Source organism: Sus scrofa, chromosome 4 (genome assembly GCF_000003025.6).
Source record: "Sus scrofa isolate TJ Tabasco breed Duroc chromosome 4, Sscrofa11.1, whole genome shotgun sequence".
Taxonomy (NCBI): domain Eukaryota; kingdom Metazoa; phylum Chordata; class Mammalia; order Artiodactyla; family Suidae; genus Sus; species Sus scrofa.
In genome coordinates this window covers 23,811,043-23,823,171 of record NC_010446.5, presented here as the reverse complement: position 1 = coordinate 23,823,171, position 12,129 = coordinate 23,811,043, and the positions used below count along the sequence as shown (strand labels likewise).

General features: G+C 35.0%; 2 long non-coding RNA genes across 3 annotated transcripts in view; one reads left to right on the top strand and one right to left on the bottom strand.

Annotated features, from left to right (window-relative positions):
- The window catches only part of LOC102168185, an 89,196-nt gene extending 81,160 nt beyond the window's left edge, over positions 1-8,036 (bottom strand). Inside the window, exon 1 of one of the 2 annotated variants that reach the window (XR_002343150.1) lies at positions 6,760-8,036. This is a non-coding gene — a long non-coding RNA (uncharacterized LOC102168185). The remainder of the gene's footprint in view (positions 1-6,759) is intronic. The other variant, XR_002343149.1, reaches the window with a different exon arrangement.
- The window catches only part of LOC110260236, a 911,564-nt gene that overhangs the window by 634,106 nt on the left and 265,329 nt on the right, over positions 1-12,129 (top strand). The window lies entirely within an intron of this gene.

Sequence of the window (12,129 nt, the reverse complement as noted above, 5' to 3'; positions counted from 1 at the left end):
CCATGAAAAACATCCTTTAATACAGTTGAAGGGCTCTTCCATCAAAATATTAATTTTTTCATTATGTAATTACCATAACTAGAGAATTCAGACAGTGTTGCTTGAGCAATGGTAGACTTCTGGCAAATTTTACAGATTGGAAGTATAGCAGTTGTCAAATACCATGTCTTATTTGATGTGACCTTCTTTTTCATATGGCTTATTTAAATCAATTAATATGTGGACATTCATGTCTCCTCTACTCTCCATATTTCTGAAATTCCAGAGCTGAAATGAGTTTAGGTCAATCTATTAACATAGCATTTACATTCTTTTGAATAGATCTTTTCATATATTCTTCCTTCTGGTATGTAATTTCTTAGGCATGTAAAACATGCCTTATATGCAGGAGAATGTATCAGCTGGAGAATATTCTTCAGCACATTTCTGAAATGAAGCTGTTATTAATTCTTTTATAGTGGCGTCCTTAGTGTACCATGATGACCAGTTTTGTTATGTGCTTTCAAAGACTGTATAATTTAGGTCTCTAATTCCATATCTATTAGGTCTCTAATTCCACATCTATGGACACAGGTCCAAATCCATTCAACTGAACAACCAAAGCCAAATTGGCCATATGGGGAGAGGATGGAGGTCTCTTGTGACTATGGATAAACTACTTAAATATAAGGATAGCCCCTCAAATTGCTCTTCTTTGGTCACAAATAAAAAATGGCATTTCATTGAGCTTCTCTAGCACTATTTACTACCTAAAATTCAGAACCTCACAAACCAGTGCTCTAGGATAGACAAATCATTCACTCTACCTACCTGTATTTGGGCTTAGAAGCACAGCACAATTAACACAGCACATAATTGTCGTATTTCTTGATGTCTAAAGATTCCAAATGTGGAGTCTCTTTATTTTCCCATAATATTCTGTTTCCTCAGACTTTCCTTCCTGTTAAAAAATCTGAGCACTTACATGTATAGTACCAACATATGTGTACACACACACACACATATATATATATTTTAATAACTACTTAAGCAGTTCAAAGTCAAGTTGCAGCAAGTCACAAACCAACACTTTTGATGAAATTTATGTTTCCATTAAACCTAATGTCTTATAAAAATAGTCAATGACCTTATTAAAAAAATAACCTCTCACTCCATGGACAAGGTTTCATTTGTTAGAGTTACCCATCGAGTCTGAACAACAGCTCAGTTCTAAAAATGGGCAGTACAGCACAGGACTGGCCACACAAACCACCAAAGTGAGAAATTTACAGTCTCTATTTCACTAAACCATCATGAAAACTTAAGCTTGCTGGATCAAGACCCCACCAGAAGTTTCCATTCTTACTCTCCTATCAAATGCCTTTCCTAGGAGATTTTTCAAAGTCTTAAGCTCAATGCACCAGATGCTAACATTTCCCCTGAATTAAACGTATTCCCTTCTGCCCAAACTATAGACTTCACAGAGAAATTGGGAACTCAGGTTTTTTGCAAGGAGGAGTGTAGTAGGTCCCAATGACAAAGAAGCAAGTAAGTTCCTCCTTCTGCTGCAGCGGAATATAAAAGGAGTTGTGAGGGTGTGTTTTCAACCTAAAATCAATTACTTATTTAAGAAGGTTGTCATTAATATCACTTATAACAGGTGTCATAGGTGTTTGGATCATGGTAGTTACCCAATAAATAGAAGCTTATATTATTAATATTACTGTTAGCCTTTTGACTTATTCCTGGGCATAGATTAGATCTATGTATGTTTCATTTTTCCCTCTAATCCTCTGCGGTTCTTCCAGAGTCTGCCACACTAAGATAAAGGGGAGAACTTCTTTTAAACTGACTTCATGCAGAAAAACAGCATAAGCCAATCTAAAGAAGAATCTAGAACAATTTACCACTTTGTTCCTTAATGTTAAAGTTTACCCTAATACAATGAGCAATATATTCTTTTACACTTAGGAAAGCATATGTTAACATAAACAATACAATCTAATGTCCTTAATAAGCTAGCAATATGACAGAGACAGCATGCACACTAATAATTATAATAAATGGAGTAAATGTAATATAGTATATTATTGAAGTACACAGGTGTGGTACTTAATAGAGAGAAGCAGGTGAGGGTGGTTATGGAAAGATGCTTGGAGGAAGGAGCTTAGAACATTTGGTTCACACGTAATGTTACCTCATATCCTGCATTTCTCTGAACCAAATGTGATTTTTAAGTAACACAGTTATCAGAGAAATATTGATTTTTTTGGTTTCTTTCATATATCTTTTGTTTTAGTCACAGAAAGGAAAGAACAACATATGTTGGACAAAGTAAAATCAATAACTCTAAAAATTAACTTACTTTTCCCAATAACAGAATTAGGCATACACATAAATAATGTATTTTGGAGTATGAAAGAGAGAAATGTATGTTGTAGGAAAAAAACAATTTACAGAAGGCAGCCAAGATTGCTGTGAAAAATGCCCAGTGGCTTTGAGAATAAAGTATAGTGGATTTGCCAGGATCCATACTTCATTTTGATACAGAAAGTGTGTAAATAAGAGGCCTACTTCAGGGATGATGTGCATCATTTTCTTTGCTGTTTAGTAAAGTCTGGATAATTTGCATCCATCTTATAAATATAACTCTTGTTCACAGATAAGGAGTATTCGAACTGATCATATTTTATTTCTTTCGATCAAAGAAATTTAGGAAGAATTTACAAAAATGGTATTACTCCTAATTCAGAACTTAAGAAATGTTGGGGGAAATGTGTATTTCTAACTTAAGTAGAAATTCCCTTAACTGTAAAATTTGAGTGAAACTACTCTTATACCTCATTAGAGAGAGATTTAAATCCCAAGTAAACTGTCACCCAAGCAAATTGTCAGTTTGGATATTTTTAACTGATTACAGACAGAATCATGTTTCATTGCACTCTCCTTCTGGCCAAGGAATATTTGCAAGGTTTGAGTAAAATGTGAGTATACTTAACAACCTAATCCATAACACTGAGTAAATGTAGACATTACTCTGCTTGAGTGAAAACATCACAAACTGAACACGGCCCAACAATTTGTTTTAAAAGTGTCTCTTTTGTGTTCAATAAATGGGAATACATTCACTATCTTTCTCATTCTATATAATTACAGCAGATGGTAACGTTTTTCCTTAGACTGAGAACTTGGCATATAACATGTTTAATTTGGCTCACGATAGAACATTTATAGAACAGCATTCCAAGCAGTGATTTTCTAAAAGATTCCCTATTGAATATGAATGTAATTATGCTAAATATTCCACCCAGAAATTATAACCCTAACCCTAAAGGTTCTTCCTTGGGCATAAAACACAAACATAGGGCTTTTTTTTTTTTTTTTTTTTGCTATATTTTCTAGGCCACCGAGAAGTCTATAAATTGCTACTGCAGGGTAATAACTGACTTAATATTTGAATTTATAAATATGATTAGCTTTAATACCCCAGGTGATCTATTAACCTTATTAATTATGGTTTTGCCCATTGCATATTGATGAAAGTCAAGGCTATTTCTGTATGACTGGAGGCTAAAGGCCTTCAGTAGATGCAGGAAAAAATTTGGAATATCTTGGTCAAGGATTTCTCTCTTTTGTTCTTTTTCAATTGTTCTATTTAATGGAGACTAGGGCATTATCACTACTAGCACAAATCATGAAATGACTGCTGAGTTTTAGAAGAATCACCAGTGCTTATATAGCAAGAGGAAGCCAGGCCAGCTTAAATGGCCCCTTCTCCCTCAGGTAACCAGGAAATCTATAATAAGTGAAAAGCTTGTGGAAAGCTTGGAGTCAATACTTAACCTATAAGAATTACAAACCTTGGAGCTCCTGTTGTGGCTCAGTGGTTAATGAATCCGACTAGGAACCATGAGGTTGTGGGTCTGATCCCTGGCCTCACTCAGTGGGTTAAGGAACCGGCGTTGCCATAAGCTGTGGTGTAGGTCACAGACACGGCTGCGATCCTGCCTTGCTGTATCTGTGGCGAAGGCCGGCAGCTGTAGCTCCAATTAGACCCCTAGCCTGGGAACCTCCATATGCCACAGATGCGGTCCTAGAAAAGACAAAAAAAAAAAAAAAAAAAAAAAAAGGAATTTACAAAGCTTGCTTAATATGACTTGTTATGCAGGAGAGGCCATCAGGAGAACTAGGCCTACTGAGTTTGGCTAATATTTATCACTCTTTGTGAGGAACATGGAGTGACTGTAGGAGAAAGAAAAAAAGAGACAAATGCAATTTCAAGAAAAAATAAATAAAAAATGCAGGGTGTGGGATCAAGGTGTTCAATATGAAGTTAAAATACACAACACTTTGTTTAGTGAAAGCAGTATTCCGCCTAAGATTCAAAAAAAGTGAAAGGGATAAAAGAAAGCTTTTATTAAGACTCATTAACTGTGTATTGCATGAAGATCTTAAAAAGGATGAATATAACCTACATAAAAATTAAGTATATGAAGAAAAGCAAGGGTCATTAGTGAGACAAAGATTTAGGTGAGGATAAAAACACAGCAAGAGGAGAAAAAGCAGAATCTCTTTGTTTCTAAGCTACACAATTTATGGAGTGTTTTTCTATACAGGATGGTTGAAAAAAATTATTAGAGTCAACACTTTCACTTAGAAGCCCATCGCTATAATATAGCTCCTATATCAACATGACCACTTGCACCTAAGCACAATTTGAAAACCTCCTATTAGAAGGTGAGCATAGCTCTCTCTCTCATCTTATTAACAACAGTAGGAAAAGTCAATATTAAGTATGGAGGATAGATAGCCCTATGAAAATGGCAAAAACACGACTGAACAACAACAAAAAAGCCTTGGCAATATTAAATTCTGGCAAGTTGCAAAAGGAGATGTCTTTCCCCTCTGGTAGGAATGTAAAATGGTGAAATTACTTTGGAAGATAGTTTGGCAGTACCTTAAAAAACTAAACATAGTCTCACCACACCATCAAGCAGTTGTGCTCCTAGGTATTGACCCAGCTGCCTTGAAAATATATGTTTTTGCAAAAACCTGTGTACTATGTTTATTTCAGCTTTATTCATAATCACTGAAAACTGGAAACCAGCAAAAGGTTCTTCAATAAATAAATGTGTACAAAACAGTGGTGCATCCATACACTGGAATATTATTCAGAGACAAAATGAAATGATCTTTCAAGTCACACCAAGACATGGATCAGTTATTAAATGCATACTATGAAGTGAAAGAAGTCATTCTGAAAGTGCTTTCTAGTGTACAGTTACATGTGTAGGACATTCAAGTAAAGGTAAAACTGCGTAGACAGTAAATGTATCTCTCATTTTCTATGAGGTACTAGTTACTTAAAAATAACACAAGCAACAAAAGAAAAAAAATTATAGACAAATTGGACAACACCAATATTAAAACTTTTGCTCTTCAAACAACAGCATCAAAGATATCAAAGACAGCCCACAGAATGGCAGAAAATATTTGCAAATTATGTAGCTAATAAGTATTGGGAAATGCAGTCTTAATGTGTACAGTTTTCAGATCACAACTGAACACCTAAGAATGGGCCTTGGGGTTGGAATACTTCCTTACCAAAAGAGAAAGAGCACACAGCCTGTGCCGGGCTTCTCATCTTGTATCGGAATATATTCCCCTATTTCATGATCAATGACTTTTGTAGCTGCTCAAAATATGTGCACCAGGGGGCAATGGCCAATTCTGCTGTTGTATAATGTCCTCCACCTACAGTGTATGGGTGTATAAGCAGGCCCTTTCTTAGCTGCAAGGAGAGACCAGCTGGCCATAGGGACCCAAAGCACTCTACTGAAACTGTGATCTTGCTCGGTTTATTCTCTAGATAAGTAAAGCAATTTTTCCTCCAGTGCTTAACTGTGTTGTGTTTTCCTTGGAAATCTGACACCAAGATGCTGCGGGCAGAAGCATTTAAACTATTCCCCTGGGATTGGTCACCAGTGCACAGTACTCTGCTTGACATAAGAAACGTGTGTACAGATATATTATGAATTCTTACAAATTAATAATAAAAGGAGAAATAACCATGTTTTTAAAAAGCCAAAGAATATGGACAAACATTCCTCCAAAAAAGATATATATGGATATTAAGCACACGTAGAGGTGTTTCACATCATTAGCCAGCAGAAAACGCAAAGCAACACCCCAATGATACACATCTTTACACATACTGTGGTGCTTGTCATCCAGAAAAATTTTAAGGGAAAATAGCAAGTGTTAGCAATGATGTGAGGAAACTGAAGCATTTATGACCTGTTAGTGGAAACGTTAAATGGTGCAGCCACTTCGGAAATACTTCCTCAAAAACGTAGTTACCATATTACTAAGCCTGCACACTCTTAAAGAAATGAACATATACCACACACACACACACACACACACACACACACACAATATACACACATTTTCCTAGAACCACTATGCATAATAGCCAAAATGTGAAAAATTATCCAAACATTCATTAGAAGATTAATAGTAAAATAAAATGTGATATATTCACACAGTGGAATACTACTTGACAATAGAAAGGAATGAAGTTAAAAACTGAATTGCAGTTTTCATTCCGGCATATAAGAAACTTGGAAGTTTCCACTTCATTCTAACAATAAATAAAAAGCTGAACAAACAGAAAAATCAACAACTCTTCTTAAGTCAATAAGTGATACGAGGTCACAGGGCAAACTGCAGCCCAGAAATTGGAGAGACCTTTAAGGAATATAGAGAACCACAACTTACCAGAGCAGAAACCAATAAGCAGAAACATTCATGGGAATCAGTGCCAGGGCAGAGAAACCTGATCTGGAATTGATAAAATGCTGGAGACTCAACATAGAGAATATGAGAAATTAAAAACTCCAGGGCACCCAGTTATTGAGGGCCCTCCCACCCTTTTGTGAATTATACCTCCCGAAATTCTACAAGAGTCTCCCAGTGAATGTCACAGAAAAATCTCCTCCAGCTTCCAGCTGGGGGACAGGAAAAAGGAACCATTATGAAACCTACCAGGGCACTCTATTCTTAGTAAGGTCTGTCCTCAGCGGAAACTATTTAACCAGAGTCTGGGGTTTTATTGTAGCTTAACTGATCTAGAAAAAAGGAAATGCCTACTTCCATCCCACCCTAGCCGTCCTGTCCCACCTCAGTGGGGGTAAAATTAACAAATGAGAAGCACTTGTGAAAGTTCAAAATGCAGAGACCAATGGTTACTAAAAGATTGAGACTTAATCATAGGACTCCAGAATGTTTTACTCTTTCTACACACACACCACCAAATTACTAAACACCTATTTACAACAGTCCTTTTATCAAGTATATCCAGCTATAAGTGAAAAAATCACAAGGCATATAAAAAGCAAAGAGCAATTTAAAGAGGCTCACCAGCATCCACACCAGAATTCAAAATGCCAGGGATGGTGGAGTGATCAGACCAAGAACTTAAAACAACCATGACTCATATGTCAAGGTCTCTTACATATAAATAGTATTCAAAAACATTTGAGCAATATAAGCACAGCTATGAAAGTTTTAAGAGACAAAAAGAATTACAAGTAATTTAAAAATTACATTATAATAGAAATGAAGAATATCTTTGATGGGCTTATTAGTAGATTGGACATAAATAAGGAAAGAATATTTGAGCTTGAGCATATATTAATTAAAAACCTCCAAAACTGAAAGGAAAAAGCAAAATAAGACAGAAAAGAACACAGATATCAAAGAACGTTGGTAAAAGCACAAAATGTGCAAAATATACATAATGGAAATACCAAAAAAAAAAAAAAAGAAGAGAAAAGGGATGAAAAGAAATACTTGAAGCAATAATGATTGTGAAATTCCCTCAAACTAATATCAGACATCAATCCACAAATTCAGGAATCTTACAAAATACCAAACAATATAAATGACCAAAACACACACACACACTACACCCAGGCATATCATTTCATTTTTAAGTGACAGAAATAAATATAAAGAAAAAAATCTTGAAAAAGCCAGTAGAAAAACTATTTTACTAATCAAAGATAAGAATTGTCTTATCAGATAACATGCAAGCAAGAAGCCAAGTGGAGTAAAATATTTAAAGTGTTGAGAGAATAAAACTACACACCTAAAATTCTGTACTCTGTGAAATTATTTTTTAAAAGAGAAAAGGGAGTTCCCTTTGTGATGCAGAGGAAACGAATCTGACTAGGAACCATGAGGTTGTGGGTTCGATCCCTGGCCTCACTCAGTGGGTTAAAGATCTGGTGTTGCCATGAGCTGTGGAGACGCGGCTCAGATCTGTCATTGCTGTGGCTGTGGTGTAGTTTGGCAGCTGTAGCTCTGATAAGACCCCTAGCCTGGGAATCTCCATATGCTGCTGGTGCAGCCCTAAAAAGAAAAAGACAAAAACCAAAAAAAGATTAAAAATAAAAGAGGAGAGGAAGTTCCTGCTATGGCATGGTGCTTTAAGGATCTAGCTTTGCCACAGCCATGGCATAGGTTGCAGCTGTGGCTTGGATTCAGTCCCTGGCACAGAAACTCCCATATGTCACAAGTGTGGCCAAAAACAGAAAAAATAAATCAATAAATAAAAATAAAGGAAAAATAGTCTTTCTCAGACAAAAATTTTCTTTAGAAAATTTGTTGCCAGTAAAATTGCCTTGCAGAAATTTTTACAAGGAATTATTTAGAGAGAAGAAAAATGATAAGCATTCCCGTCATGGCTCAGTGGTTAACAAATCCAACTAGGAACCATGACGTGTGGGTTCGATCCCTGGCCTCACTCAGTGGGTTACGGATTCAGCGTTGCCATGAGCTGTGGTATGCTCGGCTCGGATCCTGCATGGCTGTGGCTGTGGCTGTGGTGTAGGCCGGCGGCTATAGCTCTGATTAGACCCCTGGCCTGGGAACCTCCATATGCCGCGGCAGTGGCCCTAGAAAAGGCAAAAAGACAAAAAATTTTAAAAAAAGAAGAAAAATGATAGATGCCAGAAAATCAGACGTATATCAAGAAAGGAAAAGCATTGCTAAAGCATTTTCAGTGAAGGTAAAACATAAAATTTTCCTTATTTATAATTGTTTTAACAGATAACATTTGAAAATAATAGCAACAATATATCCAATTATATGTAAAAGTGGACTAAGATCAGCTATAAATTTATACTGCAAACTCTAGGGCAACCACTAAAAAGAATTTTAAAGTACATCAAATATACAAAGAAAGGAGATAAAATGGCATAACATAAAGCTAAATTAAAACCACAAAAAGCATAAAAAGAGCAGAATTCAAAGATATCAACAAAGAACAAAGGCAACAAATTGAAAATAGTAACAATATGGTAGGTATTAATCCAACTACATCAATAATTACTTTTCACATCAGTTGTCTAAATGCAGCAATTAACAGACAGATTATTAGAGTGTATCATAAGAAAGACTCAACTATATGTGGTCTACGTGAAGCCTGTTTTAAATATAAAGGCACATATAGACTTAAAGTAAATGGATGGAGAAAGTACATTATATTGACAGCGATTAAAAGATTAAAGAGTTCGCATATTAATATCAGACAAAAGGTCTTAAAGCAAGAAAAATTGGAATATACAAAGAGGATCATTCCATAATGATAAAGGAGTCATTTCTCAAAAAAATAAAATTCCTTAGTGCATGTGTGAATAACAAGAGAATAACAAACTGCATAAGGCAAAAACTGATAGACCTGCAAGTGGAAAAAGACACATTGTTACAGTTGGAGATTTCAGAAAGTCTATCAGAGATTGACAGATGAATTGACTAATAATTGAAATATATGGACTACTTCATCCAACAACAGAATACGCATTTTTCTCAAGCTGTTATGGAACCTTCAGCAAGGTACACTGCATTCTGGACCATTAGATATACCTTCTCAAAAGAATAGAAATCATGCAATGTCTGTTCTTAGAGTGTAATGGAATTAAACTGAAATTAACTACAGAAAGATAGCTAGAAAATCCCAAAATAATTGGAGTAAACAATACAGATCTAAATAACATGAGTCAAAAAAAAAAAATAAAGATCTCAAGACACACTAAAAAAAATTGTGTATTAAGGGAAAATGAAACTATAAATTCTCAAACCTTGAGGAAAGGTGAAAGCAGCACTTAGGGGAAAATTTATAACATTGAATGCATATATTAGAAAAGAAAAAATATATAAAATAAAAATATATATGAGGAAAACTGCAAATTATATTAAATGAAATCAACAAACTGAATAATTGGAGAGGTATTCTGTGTTCATGGATAGAAAGACTCAAAACTGTTAAGATGTAAGTTCTTCCTAACTTAATCTATAAATTTGATGAAATCGCAGTCAAAATTCCAGAAAGTAACTTTGTAGATATTGACAAATTAATTCTGAAGTTTATTTGGAGAACCAAAGGACCCAGAATAGCTAACACAATATGGAAGGAGAATTATGAAGTTGGAGAACTGGCACTACCAACTTCAAGATTTAACATAAAGCTACACTAATCAAGACAGTATAGATTAGCAAAAAGACAACCAAATGAATTAATGGAACAGAACAGAGATTGCAGAAATAGACCCCTATAAATAGATTCAGTATCACACTTGTTCTGAATCACATTACCTGATGACGTGAAGATTCACAGGAAATTTGCCATGAAAACTTCTAAGTGGCTAATAAATATTGGTCATGAGCAATGTCTTAACAAAAAGGATAGTTCCCTCCTCAATTCAGCTAAAAATAAAGATTGAACACTATACCAATAGGATGGTAAGAAGTGGATAATGAAAAAACAAGGGAATATTTTCAGCTTTGTGATCTGTCATAAAAGGAAAACAGATCCCTTAAAAAAACCTGCATCAACACAACACTGCCTACTAATGGCATATTCAACTCAACTAGAAAACAAAAGTTGTAAACTACTTAGAACCGATTAGTATAAAGAAACTTGCCACCATTTTTTCAATAAATATAAAGAATAGTATATGTAAATAGCTGCATATATTTATTTACATCTATTTGTGTATATATATATACCCACATATATATTATGAAATAAATTCATTAGTTATAATTTAAATTCTAATAGGTATCCTGAAGATAGGGAGAGAGTTTTAAAAATATTTTCTCTAATGTCGGAATTTTCTAAAAATAAACATATATTGCTTTATTTAAAAAATATCCACCTGATAATCTGGAAATCCTAGAATTTAACTAGAATCAAGGTGTTCATGATATATTGGTACGAAAGTTGAAATAATGTTATTTCAAAGAGCAAATAATATTTCTATTTCATGAATTCTATAATTTTAGGATGATGAAGAATTTAATGATGAGCCATTTTAGGTGTTTAAGGACATGTCCAGAACATGTTATTAATCAAATAATCAATTACAACAAAAACATGGGAAGCCATTAAATGTTACAAAATATTTTCATGATTTTTATGTTGTTACATATGATTCCTCCTGTTTGGTTACTTTTTAAAATAAATATTTGGGGAGTTCATGTCATGTCATGCCTCAGTGGAAACGAATCTTACTAGTATCAAATAGGATGCAGGCTCGATCCCTGGACTTATTCAGTGGCTTAAGGATCTGGTGTGTCTGTGAGCTGTGATGTAGGTCACAAATACGGCTTGGATCCTACATTGCTGTGGCTGTGATGTAGGCCAGTGGCTACAGTTCTGATTTGACCCCTAGCCTGGGAACCTCCATATGCCATGAGTGTGGCCCTAAAAAGACAAAAAAAAAAGGAGCTTAGTCTATACTTAAACACAATAAAATTAAATGCAATAGTCAATTAAATAAATAATAAATAATTGGGTCAGTTTTAACTCAAAGAAACAGAACTGGAAAAGCATCTTTCCCACCTCTAGAACAAGACAACAGCTGGACAAAGGAAGGATTAATGACTTTTTGTAAATCCATCATCAGCACACTGAGGTCACAGGACAAACCACTGGGGAGAAGAAAGAATATGTGCCACACCAGCCACTATAACTAGAAGATGGTCAGGAGCTCTTGGGATGATCGCAGGACTGAGAACTACACTCATAGTGCCATTACAAATCAGGTTTAATCTCAATATCAGAAAACATCCTTCACTTGCAGT